Raw genomic sequence first — 12999 nt, 5'->3', positions numbered from 1 at the left:
AGACCTTTGTTAAAACATTTGGCTAGTTTGATCCTACTTTTATGAAGCTCAGAACACTTTTTGTCTCTGACTTTCATGGCAGTAAGGATGTCCGAATTCATCCATGGTACCGAGCGGGTTTTGACCCTGATGGTTTTCATGGGAGCCACACTGTCCAAAATTTGAATGAATTTGGTTTTGAAACAAAGCCAGGATTCGTCTACCTGTGTGCTGTTTAGAACGTCGGACCAATCCTGTTCCTCCAGTCTGTGATCTAAGTCCTCACTCTTATAATTTTTGAGGTCTCTGATTGTGACTGTTTTGTGGTAACCGGTCTTAGGTTTACGTTTCTTTCTGGTGCAGAAGATCATGTTGTGATCAGATATGCCACAGGTGGAAACACCACTATTTAGGATTTTTTCCTTGTCCGTTGTTAGAATGAGATCTATGGTAGTTTGAGAGGAAACACACAGCCTTGTGGGCTGAGTGATCAGCTGGTGGAGTGAATGCCGATCACAACACGCCTTGAATGACTTATACACTGACGCTTCCTTGCGGAGTATGTCAGTGTTAAAATCACCAAGAAGAATCGTCTCCGCATGGTCCACTTTAGCTAAGCATTCATCAAGTCTATCATAGAAATCAGTCTGGTTAGGAGGTCTGTATATGGTACCGACTAGCACAGGTTTGGAATGTTTAAAAATGATCTCGACCCACACAGCTTCAATGTTTTCATCCATCAGGTCTTCCCGAAGGATGCAGACATTGTCAGTATGAACATACATGCAAACACCACCCCCGTTTCTGTTCCTATCTTTCCTGAAGAGTTTGTAGTTTTCAATCTCAATCACAGAATCAGTTATCGCTTGATCAAGTTTTGTTTCAGAGAAAGTTAAAATGTCAACCTTACCATCATAAAACATCTGCTTGATTTGTGTTAGCTTGTCTCCTGCTAGAGAATTCACATTAAGATGTATCATGTGCAAGCCAACGCCAAACGATTTGATCATTTTTTCAATGGATAGGTGTTTATCCACTGAGAGATGTTTAGGAGCAGTCTCGACAGCTGTTTTTTGTTTAACAAACCCCACTGGCCATGAACCAGAGGGGAAGGCCAGTGCTGTGGATGTGGGGATGTAATCGTTCTATATTGCACTCCATCAAACACAAGTATAAAAGAGTTAAAATGAAGACTGGCTCACTTGTGGTCAACTAACACACTAGTCTGGAGGAGAAGAGAGAGTGAGAGACATTTCAACACGTTTCTGAGTGAGTATGGACGCTATCTGAGAACTGTAATGACATGGACATTTAGTTGAAGTATAGGACCTTTAGAGCCCTAGAAGGCTCTGACAGACAGACATGTGGGGTACTGGGTTCTCCAGCACACACAGACAGACAGACAGACAGACATTAAAAGTACGAAAGTATTGGTTTGAAAATGTGTTTAAAGTACCAAAAGTAAAAGTACTAAAATGTTTGAAAATAGCAGATCTACAAGCTCAGGACGCGTTGTGAGCTTGTAGATCTGCTATTTTCAAGTAGCCTAGGTTTAAAATGGGCTAAAGCGGTTAATGTATGTTTTATAATGTAATCATTTATATCTGCAATGTAACTAGCAACTAAAGTTTTCAAATAGTTGTAGTGGAGTAAAAGTACAATATTTGCCTCTGAGATGTAGTGGAGTAGAAGTAAAAGTATAGACAATTGGAAATACTCCAGTAAAGTAAAAGTACCTCAAAATTGTACTTAGGTACAGTACTTGAGTACTTAGTTACTTAATTACACCACTGACTGTGAGTACAGACAATATGACGATTACTGTTTAAAATGTTTCCTTTGGACTGGATGGTCCTTCATGTTAGAATCTTTTGGGGGGTCCTTGACATGAAAACGTTTCATGTCAACATACGTTTCAACATACGTTTTTTCAAAAACTGATTTAGAAGACATTTGTCGAATCCCCAGAAGCAAATGTTTGAGTTACAAATGTTCCCCTTAAAAATATGTATATTGTATTCAAATATTTGCATACAAAATACGCTGTTCCATGAACCCCCCAGAAGCAAAGATTTGAGTTAAAAATGTTCGTTTAAAAAAATAAAATATATATATACATATACATATATATATGAGTCCTGTAAGTCCATATGGGCAGGGCTTCCTTTGGAAGCATGACACTTTACTAAAGAAAAAATCAAATCAAGTCATCATATATATATATATATATATATATATATATATATATATATATATATATAGAAGTGATGCGCGGGTCGGGTTTTTTCGTGACCCGCCCCGCCTCAACCTGCCCCGCGAACCCATATATAAATCTATGGCTCAACCCGCCCCGCGACCCGCCATTTTTTTTTTATTCTGTAAAATCATGGTTAGAAAATAATCCCCAAGTATATTCAAACTGTTTTATTGTTATTATTCTTATTCTTATTAGGAATAAAGACAAAACAAGAGCATGTGATTTTGTATTTATTTTTTGCTTGTGAGAGCGGCTGACCCGCTCACCCGCAGCCCGCATAATTACCACTGAAATTCTGACTCGACCCACCCGCGCCGCGGGTTGACCCGCGGGTTACGGGTCAACCCGCGCATCACTAATATATATATATTCAAGGATTTGCACAAATGTCAATATTTTTGAATACAAGTATACAATAATGGTTAAAGTGGTGACACAGATGTGTTCCCGGTCTTAATGGATTAATGTTAGTTGTTAATCTCTTTGAACACAGTTGCACATTAGAGGTGCAATCTGAATCACTCATAAAGGGCCGTAGTTGACCCATCATACCACAGGTGGGCGCTAAACTATAATAACCTTCCCCACCACCCCACAAGCCCCAGTGTGACCGCTCTGGCTGCTCTGTCTATGGCTGTAGGATCTGATCATTATTCTACTGTTGTAAAAGAGCAACAGTGAAATGAATGGATTATAAATATCACTGTGTGCATCGGTTTGTGACCTATGACCTTCGTGTTTGACGACAGTGTGGATCCATTTTGAGGGAGTGGATCAGGATCCTGATGCAGAGAACTCCACCTTCTATAGACCATAGTATATTATTTTTTGTGGATTATTGGTATCATTCATTTCTTCTTGTATTTAAATGTGCATATTGCCATATGCAATTTTTGTTTACAAAGCCTAAAAGCTAAACATAAATGTAATTTATACATTCCAATGTTCACAGAAAAAAAGACAATACAATTGTTAATCTCAATTATTTGTAAGACAATTAATTGAGATTGTCAATTAATTGACAATCTCAATTAAGTGATTGAACGTCTGCTCGTTCAATCACTCACTCGGGCACTCACTCACACTCTCTCTCTTTGATTGTTCTATATTGTTTTGGGTAGCTGTTTGTTGCTGTCCTAGTAACACTTGTTGTGTGTGACTTTTTTCTTTCCCAACTCAACGGAAACAGGTAGCTGAAGTCCAAGCAGGTTACAGAGATGCCTCGCCAGTCCAAGCGTGGCAAACCAGTGATGGACCAGGCTGCCTGCAGATCAGCGAACCGGTGGAAGAGGTCAGCCTGGACTAGACTAACGCAGAGGTCTTTGATTCCAGCTGAGTTGTCAAACAAGAAGGTGTCTGTCTTTGCTCATTTATTAATTTTGAGGAGTAAATGCCAGTGTTTACACAATAAACATTGATTTTGTTTTTCTTTTGTTGAAACAGTTTGCCCTTCTTGTCGGTGATTCACATCTCCGATCCATCGTGGATGGATACAGCAGTTGTCGTTTGCTGTTCATGAGCAACTGCAGCAGGCAAGAGCACAGGTTCGTCCGAGCATCTTAAATGAAAATGATTAAAAGCTAAGATGACAGGGTTCCCATTTTCCGGCCTGCAAACGGTGCTCTCTGTTTTTATGCACAGGTCAGTCCTAGGACACCACCCCGCAAGTCTGTAGCAGCCACTCCAGCACCTGTTAGGAGTGTCTCTACACCAGTGGTTGTAACTCGTGAGTTGCAAGTACCGCTGATTGCCGAGGTAAGGAGTCACTGCTTTGTGACGAGACTCTGTTATCATATTAGTTTACTTGATCCTATAGTTTACTGATACACTACACTGTCTCTCTGCATTCTATGAATGTTTTGACCTCGTTTGCTGTAAGTCACTCTGGATAAAGGGCTAAGGCCTACATTGTACATTTGTAATTAGGGGGATCTTGACATGTTTAGAGAACCACTGATATACGTACAAGTGTTGGTTGGTTTGTTTGTTACCCTCTCATTCAGAGTTACAGACCTGTTAGGGGTACATTTGGTTCCATTAGTAAAGTATTGATATTGCTGATGTATTAAAAACCCTTCTCGATTATTTGATTCATTGAAAAAGGAATCAAACTTAATCAATATTTAACCCAGTACTTTCATGTTTGCTTTTGTGTATATAAATGTATATATCCTTTTACCCCTTGCTAGCTTCAACCCCTGTGGACTACGCTACCTGCAGACCGCTGCAGAGTAGTTCCTGGTGAAGTATCACACAACTACATAGAGGATCCCACAGATGTCCCTGGCCAGCACCTGCCCCGTAAGCAGTGGACAACCCTCAACCGCCTGATGACAGGCGTGGGGACGCTTCGGTGAAGCAATGCGACGGTGGGGCCTCTCGGACAGTGCCCACTGTGAATGTGGAGAGCCCCTACAGACTGTGGAACACATCATGACCAGCTGCCCGAAACACCGCCCGCCACATGGCGACCAAGGCCGTATGAACCTGGATGACGAAACGCTGGATTGGCTTGCTGCAACGGAGCTGAGGATCTGATGACATACGCAAGAAGAAGAAGTATCACACACACATACACACTCACTCGATCACTCAATCGCTCGCTCGCTCGCTCGCTCGCTCGATCACTCGTTCGTTCGTTCGCTCGTTCAATCACTCACTCACACTCTCTCTCTTTGATTGTTCTATATTGTTTTGGGTAGCTGTTTGTTGCTGTCCTAGTAACACTTGTTGTGTGTGACTTTTTTCTTTCCCAACTCAACGGAAACAGGTAGCTGAAGTCCAAGGAGGTTACAGAGATGCCTCGCCAGTCCAAGCGTGGCAAACCAGTGATGGACCAGGCTGCCTGCAGATCAGCGAACCGGTGGCAGAGGTCAGCCTGGACTAGACTAACGCAGAGGTCTTTGATTCCAGCTGAGTTGTCAAACAAGAAGGTGTCTGTCTTTGCTCATTTATTAATTTTGAGGAGTAAATGCCAGTGTTTACACAATAAACATTGATTTTGTTTTTCTTTTGTTGAAACAGTTTGCCCTTCTTGTCGGTGATTCACATCTCCGATCCATCGTGGATGGATACAGCAGTTGTCGTTTGCTGTTCATGAGCAACTGCAGCAGGCAAGAGCACAGGTTCGTCCGAGCATCTTAAATGAAAATGATTAAAAGCTAAGATGACAGGGTTCCCATTTTCCGGCCTGCAAACGGTGCTCTCTGTTTTTATGCACAGGTCAGTCCTAGGACACCACCCCGCAAGTCTGTAGCAGCCACTTCAGCACCTGTTAGGAGTGTCTCTACACCAGTGGTTGTAACTCGTGAGTTGCAAGTACCGCTGATTGCCGAGGTAAGGAGTCACTGCTTTGTGACGAGACTCTGTTATCATATTAGTTTACTTGATCCTATAGTTTACTGAGACACTACACTGTGTCCCTGCATTCTATGAATGTTTTGACCTCGTTTGCTGTAAGTCACTCTGGATAAAGGGCTAAGGCCTACATTGTACATTTGTAATTAGGGGGATCTTGACATGTTTAGAGAACCACTGATATACGTACAAGTGTTGGTTGGTTTGTTTGTTACCCTCTCATTCAGAGTTACAGACCTGTTAGGGGTACATTTGGTTCCATTAGTAAAGTATTGATATTGCTGATGTATTAAAAACCCTTCTCGATTATTTGATTCATTGAAAAAGGAATCAAACTTAATCAATATTTAACCCAGTACTTTCATGTTTGCTTTTGTGTATATAAATGTATATATCCTTTTACCCCTTGCTAGCTTCAACCCCTGTGGACTACGCTACCTGCAGACCGCTGCAGAGTAGTTCCTGGTGAAGTATCACACAACTACATAGAGGATCCCACAGATGTCCCTGGCCAGCACCTGCCCCGTAAGCAGTGGACAACCCTCAACCGCCTGATGACAGGCGTGGGGACGCTTCGGTGAAGCAATGCGACGGTGGGGCCTCTCGGACAGTGCCCACTGTGAATGTGGAGAGCCCCTACAGACTGTGGAACACATCATGACCAGCTGCCCGAAACACCGCCCGCCACATGGCGACCAAGGCCGTATGAACCTGGATGACGAAACGCTGGATTGGCTTGCTGCAACGGAGCTGAGGATCTGATGACATACGCAAGAAGAAGAAGTATCACACACACATACACACTCACTCGATCACTCAATCGCTCGCTCGCTCGCTCGCTCGCTCGATCACTCGTTCGTTCGCTCGTTCGTTCGCTCGTTCAATCACTCACTCACACTCTCTCTCTTTGATTGTTCTATATTGTTTTGGGTAGCTGTTTGTTGCTGTCCTAGTAACACTTGTTGTGTGTGACTTTTTTCTTTCCCAACTCAACGGAAACAGGTAGCTGAAGTCCAAGGAGGTTACAGAGATGCCTCGCCAGTCCAAGCGTGGCAAACCAGTGATGGACCAGGCTGCCTGCAGATCAGCGAACCGGTGGAAGAGGTCAGCCTGGACTAGACTAACGCAGAGGTCTTTGATTCCAGCTGAGTTGTCAAACAAGAAGGTGTCTGTCTTTGCTCATTTATTAATTTTGAGGAGTAAATGCCAGTGTTTACACAATAAACATTGATTTTGTTTTTCTTTTGTTGAAACAGTTTGCCCTTCTTGTCGGTGATTCACATCTCCGATCCATCGTGGATGGATACAGCAGTTGTCGTTTGCTGTTCATGAGCAACTGCAGCAGGCAAGAGCACAGGTTCGTCCGAGCATCTTAAATGAAAATGATTAAAAGCTAAGATGACAGGGTTCCCATTTTCCGGCCTGCAAACGGTGCTCTCTGTTTTTATGCACAGGTCAGTCCTAGGACACCACCCCGCAAGTCTGTAGCAGCCACTTCAGCACCTGTTAGGAGTGTCTCTACACCAGTGGTTGTAACTCGTGAGTTGCAAGTACCGCTGATTGCCGAGGTAAGGAGTCACTGCTTTGTGACGAGACTCTGTTATCATATTAGTTTACTTGATCCTATAGTTTACTGAGACACTACACTGTCTCCCTGCATTCTATGAATGTTTTGACCTCGTTTGCTGTAAGTCACTCTGGATAAAGGGCTAAGGCCTACATTGTACATTTGTAATTAGGGGGATCTTGACATGTTTAGAGAACCACTGATATACGTACAAGTGTTGGTTGGTTTGTTTGTTACCCTCTCATTCAGAGTTACAGACCTGTTAGGGGTACATTTGGTTCCATTAGTAAAGTGTTGATATTGCTGATGTATTAAAAACCCTTCTCGATTATTTGATTCATTGAAAAAGGAATCAAACTTAATCAATATTTAACCCAGTACTTTCATGTTTGCTTTTGTGTATATAAATGTATATATCCTTTTACCCCTTGCTAGCTTCAACCCCTGTGGACTACGCTACCTGCAGACCGCTGCAGAGTAGTTCCTGGTGAAGTATCACACAACTATATAGAGGATCCCACAGATGTCCCTGGCCAGCACCTGCCCCGTAAGCAGTGGACAACCCTCAACCGCCTGATGACAGGCGTGGGGACGCTTCGGTGAAGCAATGCGACGGTGGGGCCTCTCGGACAGTGCCCACTGTGAATGTGGAGAGCCCCTACAGACTGTGGAACACATCATGACCAGCTGCCCGAAACACCGCCCGCCACATGGCGACCAAGGCCGTATGAACCTGGATGACGAAACGCTGGATTGGCTTGCTGCAACGGAGCTGAGGATCTGATGACATACGCAAGAAGAAGAAGTATCACACACACATACACACTCACTCGATCACTCAATCGCTCGCTCGCTCGCTCGATCGCTCGTTCGTTCGCTCGTTCGTTCGCTCGTTCAATCACTCACTCGGGCACTCACTCACACTCTCTCTCTTTGATTGTTCTATATTGTTTCGGGTAGCTGTTTGTTGCGTGTGACTTTTTTCTTTCCCAACTCAACGGAAACAGGTGGCTGAAGTCCAAGCAGGTTACAGAGATGCCTCGCCAGTCCAAGCGTGGCAAACCAGTGATGGACCAGGCTGCCTGCAGATCAGCGAACCGGTGGAAGAGGTCAGCCTGGACTAGACTAACGCAGAGGTCTTTGATTCCAGCTGAGTTGTCAAACAAGAAGGTGTCTGTCTTTGCTCATTTATTAATTTTGAGGAGTAAATGCCAGTGTTTACACAATAAACATTGATTTTGTTTTTCTTTTGTTGAAACAGTTTGCCCTTCTTGTCGGTGATTCACATCTCCGATCCATCGTGGATGGATACAGCAGTTGTCGTTTGCTGTTCATGAGCAACTGCAGCAGGCAAGAGCACAGGTTCGTCCGAGCATCTTAAATGAAAATGATTAAAAGCTAAGATGACAGGGTTCCCATTTTCCGGCCTGCAAACGGTGCTCTCTGTTTTTATGCACAGGTCAGTCCTAGGACACCACCCCGCAAGTCTGTAGCAGCCACTTCAGCACCTGTTAGGAGTGTCTCTACACCAGTGGTTGTAACTCGTGAGTTGCAAGTACCGCTGATTGCCGAGGTAAGGAGTCACTGCTTTGTGACGAGACTCTGTTATCATATTAGTTTACTTGATCCTATAGTTTACTGAGACACTACACTGTCTCCCTGCATTCTATGAATGTTTTGACCTCGTTTGCTGTAAGTCACTCTGGATAAAGGGCTAAGGCCTACATTGTACATTTGTAATTAGGGGGATCTTGACATGTTTAGAGAACCACTGATATACGTACAAGTGTTGGTTGGTTTGTTTGTTACCCTCTCATTCAGAGTTACAGACCTGTTAGGGGTACATTTGGTTCCATTAGTAAAGTATTGATATTGCTGATGTATTAAAAACCCTTCTCGATTATTTGATTCATTGAAAAAGGAATCAAACTTAATCAATATTTAACCCAGTACTTTCATGTTTGCTTTTGTGTATATAAATGTATATATCCTTTTACCCCTTGCTAGCTTCAACCCCTGTGGACTACGCTACCTGCAGACCGCTGCAGAGTAGTTCCTGGTGAAGTATCACACAACTACATAGAGGATCCCACAGATGTCCCTGGCCAGCACCTGCCCCGTAAGCAGTGGACAACCCTCAACCGCCTGATGACAGGCGTGGGGACGCTTCGGTGAAGCAATGCGACGGTGGGGCCTCTCGGACAGTGCCCACTGTGAATGTGGAGAGCCCCTACAGACTGTGGAACACATCATGACCAGCTGCCCGAAACACCGCCCGCCACATGGCGACCAAGGCCGTATGAACCTGGATGACGAAACGCTGGATTGGCTTGCTGCAACGGAGCTGAGGATCTGATGACATACGCAAGAAGAAGTATCACACACACATACACACTCACTCGATCACTCAATCGCTCGCTCGCTCGCTCGCTCGATCACTCGTTCGTTCGCTCGTTCGTTCGCTCGTTCAATCACTCACTCACACTCTCTCTCTTTGATTGTTCTATATTGTTTTGGGTAGCTGTTTGTTGCTGTCCTAGTAACACTTGTTGTGTGTGACTTTTTTCTTTCCCAACTCAACGGAAACAGGTAGCTGAAGTCCAAGGAGGTTACAGAGATGCCTCGCCAGTCCAAGCGTGGCAAACCAGTGATGGACCAGGCTGCCTGCAGATCAGCGAACCGGTGGAAGAGGTCAGCCTGGACTAGACTAACGCAGAGGTCTTTGATTCCAGCTGAGTTGTCAAACAAGAAGGTGTCTGTCTTTGCTCATTTATTAATTTTGAGGAGTAAATGCCAGTGTTTACACAATAAACATTGATTTTGTTTTTCTTTTGTTGAAACAGTTTGCCCTTCTTGTCGGTGATTCACATCTCCGATCCATCGTGGATGGATACAGCAGTTGTCGTTTGCTGTTCATGAGCAACTGCAGCAGGCAAGAGCACAGGTTCGTCCGAGCATCTTAAATGAAAATGATTAAAAGCTAAGATGACAGGGTTCCCATTTTCCGGCCTGCAAACGGTGCTCTCTGTTTTTATGCACAGGTCAGTCCTAGGACACCACCCCGCAAGTCTGTAGCAGCCACTTCAGCACCTGTTAGGAGTGTCTCTACACCAGTGGTTGTAACTCGTGAGTTGCAAGTACCGCTGATTGCCGAGGTAAGGAGTCACTGCTTTGTGACGAGACTCTGTTATCATATTAGTTTACTTGATCCTATAGTTTACTGAGACACTACACTGTCTCCCTGCATTCTATGAATGTTTTGACCTCGTTTGCTGTAAGTCACTCTGGATAAAGGGCTAAGGCCTACATTGTACATTTGTAATTAGGGGGATCTTGACATGTTTAGAGAACCACTGATATACGTACAAGTGTTGGTTGGTTTGTTTGTTACCCTCTCATTCAGAGTTACAGACCTGTTAGGGGTACATTTGGTTCCATTAGTAAAGTGTTGATATTGCTGATGTATTAAAAACCCTTCTCGATTATTTGATTCATTGAAAAAGGAATCAAACTTAATCAATATTTAACCCAGTACTTTCATGTTTGCTTTTGTGTATATAAATGTATATATCCTTTTACCCCTTGCTAGCTTCAACCCCTGTGGACTACGCTACCTGCAGACCGCTGCAGAGTAGTTCCTGGTGAAGTATCACACAACTACATAGAGGATCCCACAGATGTCCCTGGCCAGCACCTGCCCCGTAAGCAGTGGACAACCCTCAACCGCCTGATGACAGGCGTGGGGACGCTTCGGTGAAGCAATGCGACGGTGGGGCCTCTCGGACAGTGCCCACTGTGAATGTGGAGAGCCCCTACAGACTGTGGAACACATCATGACCAGCTGCCCGAAACACCGCCCGCCACATGGCGACCAAGGCCGTATGAACCTGGATGACGAAACGCTGGATTGGCTTGCTGCAACGGAGCTGAGGATCTGATGACATACGCAAGAAGAAAAAGTATCACACACACATACACACTCACTCGATCACTCAATCGCTCGCTCGCTCGCTCGCTCGCTCGCTCGCTCGCTCGCTCGCTCGTTCGTTCGCTCGTTCGTTCGCTCGTTCAATCACTCACTCACACTCTCTCTCTTTGATTGTTCTATATTGTTTTGGGTAGCTGTTTGTTGCTGTCCTAGTAACACTTGTTGTGTGTGACTTTTTTCTTTCCCAACTCAACGGAAACAGGTAGCTGAAGTCCAAGGAGGTTACAGAGATGCCTCGCCAGTCCAAGCGTGGCAAACCAGTGATGGACCAGGCTGCCTGCAGATCAGCGAACCGGTGGAAGAGGTCAGCCTGGACTAGACTAACGCAGAGGTCTTTGATTCCAGCTGAGTTGTCAAACAAGAAGGTGTCTGTCTTTGCTCATTTATTAATTTTGAGGAGTAAATGCCAGTGTTTACACAATAAACATTGATTTTGTTTTTCTTTTGTTGAAACAGTTTGCCCTTCTTGTCGGTGATTCACATCTCCGATCCATCGTGGATGGATACAGCAGTTGTCGTTTGCTGTTCATGAGCAACTGCAGCAGGCAAGAGCACAGGTTCGTCCGAGCATCTTAAATGAAAATGATTAAAAGCTAAGATGACAGGGTTCCCATTTTCCGGCCTGCAAACGGTGCTCTCTGTTTTTATGCACAGGTCAGTCCTAGGACACCACCCCGCAAGTCTGTAGCAGCCACTTCAGCACCTGTTAGGAGTGTCTCTACACCAGTGGTTGTAACTCGTGAGTTGCAAGTACCGCTGATTGCCGAGGTAAGGAGTCACTGCTTTGTGACGAGACTCTGTTATCATATTAGTTTACTTGATCCTATAGTTTACTGAGACACTACACTGTCTCCCTGCATTCTATGAATGTTTTGACCTCGTTTGCTGTAAGTCACTCTGGATAAAGGGCTAAGGCCTACATTGTACATTTGTAATTAGGGGGATCTTGACATGTTTAGAGAACCACTGATATACGTACAAGTGTTGGTTGGTTTGTTTGTTACCCTCTCATTCAGAGTTACAGACCTGTTAGGGGTACATTTGGTTCCATTAGTAAAGTGTTGATATTGCTGATGTATTAAAAACCCTTCTCGATTATTTGATTCATTGAAAAAGGAATCAAACTTAATCAATATTTAACCCAGTACTTTCATGTTTGCTTTTGTGTATATAAATGTATATATCCTTTTACCCCTTGCTAGCTTCAACCCCTGTGGACTACGCTACCTGCAGACCGCTGCAGAGTAGTTCCTGGTGAAGTATCACACAACTACATAGAGGATCCCACAGATGTCCCTGGCCAGCACCTGCCCCGTAAGCAGTGGACAACCCTCAACCGCCTGATGACAGGCGTGGGGACGCTTCGGTGAAGCAATGCGACGGTGGGGCCTCTCGGACAGTGCCCACTGTGAATGTGGAGAGCCCCTACAGACTGTGGAACACATCATGACCAGCTGCCCGAAACACCGCCCGCCACATGGCGACCAAGGCCGTATGAACCTGGATGACGAAACGCTGGATTGGCTTGCTGCAACGGAGCTGAGGATCTGATGACATACGCAAGAAGAAGAAGTATCACACACACATACACACTCACTCGATCACTCAATCGCTCGCTCGCTCGCTCGCTCGCTCGCTCGCTCGCTCGTTCGTTCGCTCGTTCGTTCGCTCGTTCAATCACTCACTCACACTCTCTCTCTTTGATTGTTCTATATTGTTTTGGGTAGCTGTTTGTTGCTGTCCTAGTAACACTTGTTGTGTGTGACTTTTTTCTTTCCCAACTCAACGGAAACAGGTAGCTGAAGTCCAAGGAGGTTACAGAGATGCCTCGCCAGTCCAAGCGTGGCAAAC

Source organism: Gymnoscopelus microlampas (genome assembly GCF_963454915.1).
Source record: "Gymnoscopelus microlampas genome assembly, chromosome: 19".
In the NCBI taxonomy this organism is placed as follows: domain Eukaryota; kingdom Metazoa; phylum Chordata; class Actinopteri; order Myctophiformes; family Myctophidae; genus Gymnoscopelus; species Gymnoscopelus microlampas.
This window is presented reverse-complemented; position numbering follows the sequence as displayed.